The sequence below is a fragment of the Carlito syrichta genome, unplaced genomic scaffold (assembly GCF_000164805.1).
Source record: "Carlito syrichta isolate Samal-C Ts95f unplaced genomic scaffold, Tarsius_syrichta-2.0.1 Scaffold315154, whole genome shotgun sequence".
NCBI classification, from domain to species: Eukaryota; Metazoa; Chordata; class Mammalia; order Primates; family Tarsiidae; genus Carlito; species Carlito syrichta.
In genome coordinates, this window is record NW_007259250.1 from 53 (window position 1) to 2,229 (window position 2,177).

The following is a 2,177-nucleotide window of genomic DNA, read 5'->3' on the forward strand; positions in this document are numbered from 1 at the left end:
CGAACCCGGCTAATATTTGATTTTACATTTGAGGATAATTGTATCTGTTACTACACCATTTCCTAACTGAATTACTTCATTCTCCAAGAAGCTGAAAAAGACACCATTGGATCAAAGGAAATTAGTTGCCCATATGCATTACACAAGGGTATTAGGATTATTATGTATTTACAAAATTTAAGTACTTTTCATATGTGGTTTTTATAAATTAAGATGTTTTTACGCTGAAGCTCTTAGATTCTGACAGAATGGAACACTAAACGTCAATGGGTTCAGAGAAAGCAATAGGTGAGGTGATATATGTTTGTCTATAATATTACTTCTAAGGATATTAATAGATTGGATTTTTGAACACAGTTTTGCATTTTTAAATAGATTTCTAAACATAGACTTCTTTTATATGCGATAAAGTGTTAACAAGCGATCAGTAAGAGCTATAGATATACTATCATATGTGAAATAATTTCTCTGTACAATCCATTTTAAAAAACCCTTAAATAATTTAAAAATCAAAATTCTTGCATCTGTCATGGCATAGTTTGAAGCAGACACGCACAATGTCCGCTTTAAAAATCCTTTTAAAAACAGTCTGCTTTTTGAATCTGTTCGTTTTTTCTTGACGGCAGCTGCTTTCAAGTGTAAAATCATTTAAGAGGGTGGGGGAGGCAGTTAAAGTAATAAGGAAGCATAGAAAACAGTCAAAAACCAATAACTGTGTGGTTCAGCTGTCTGCAGGTCCTTGGCTTTGGTGATTTTTTTCAGGTGTTCTCAATGGGTTTTCAGGAGAAGCCGCCTAGCTTAACAGGAGACAACACTGCCCAAAGAACCTTCTCTTCCGTCTTCGAGCCAGGGGGTAGGGAGTGAGATTCAGAAGGCTGCTGCCATCTTGATTTTTCAATGGTAAAGGCATCGTTTCCCTGGGTTTGCTGAAAAGGTTTTTCATTTCTCACGTCTCTTTCAGTATTCTCAATGTCTGCGGAAACCTGCCAGGAATGTTGCTGACGAGCGACAGGGGATGATGAGTCCTCCGCTATAGCAGGTGTTTCAGCACCCTCTTCAATTCTGCAATCCAAACTCTTGGTTCCCCCACCAGGTTCTTTTCCTTGTCGATGAAACTGAAGGGACCCCAGCAGACATGGCTTTTAGCATCTCTGTTGTATACATTTCTAAGCAGCACCGCAGCTGGATGTAAAGACGACAGATTTCTGGATGGCTCGCACCATCTTCTGGGCCTGAGACGGCAGCCAGTTTTTGGTGTGCCCGACGGGCCATTTCACAACCTTTGGTTCTTGTCTTGTGCATTTCCGCCCGGAGTGAGGGGCAGCTGACCGAGACGTCCCCAGTAGAAATGACCAACTCTCGGAACAGGGCCACTTGCGTGTTGAACTCTTGGACAAGCATCCTGCAGTCGTCCGGGGCTCGTTGGGTTTTGTGGTGCTCTCGGAGCCGCTGCACCCGCGCTCTCAAGCCCGCCCGCAGCTGGGTCTCGCTGATCTGAACGATCGAGGAGCGGGTGGACCGGCGGGGGTGCTTTTGGTGCAGAACGCAGGCATACACGTCCACCAAGCTCAGGCCGCGAGTGCAGTGGGCCCCGCGCGGGCGACCGGGTCGTTGCCCTGCGCGCCGCCGCCAAGCAGTCGGAGCCGGACCGAGGCGCGCCGCTCACAGGGTCGGGGCTGGCTGCGCAGGTGTAACCTTCAGGAGAGCCGAGGAGGCGCTGGCTGTGCCGTGCAGCTTAGCTTCCACGAGCAGCGAGAAACAGGCACGATCAAGCTCAGCAGCCTGGCCGGCCCTGCCCCGGGAGCTGGGCGCTGGCGCGGGCTGGCAGCGCCTTGCTCTCGGCACGGACAGCCAGGCTGGGCGAGAAGACGGATTTTGGTAATTATTAATAAAGCTGCTATAAGCATCTGTGTGCAGGTTTTTGTGTAGACACAAGCTTTCAATTCATTTGGGTAAATACTAATGAGGATGACAGCTGAATTCTATAATCAGAGTGCATTTAGTTTTGTAAGAAATGGCCAAACTGTCTTCCAGTGTGGCTGCACTATTTTGCGCTCTCAGCAGTCATGAATGAGTTTCTGTTTCTCTACGTCCTCACCAGCATTTGTTTTGTTTTGTTTTGTTTGAGTTGGAGTCTCACTCTGTCGCCCAGACTGGGGTGCAGTGGCCGCTCCCGG

General features: G+C 47.4%; 1 pseudogene; it reads right to left on the reverse strand.

The window, feature by feature from the left end:
• Window positions 1–793: 793 nt before the first annotated feature.
• Window positions 794–1,428, reverse strand: LOC103274982 (annotated as a pseudogene).
• Window positions 1,429–2,177: the final 749 nt, after the last annotated feature.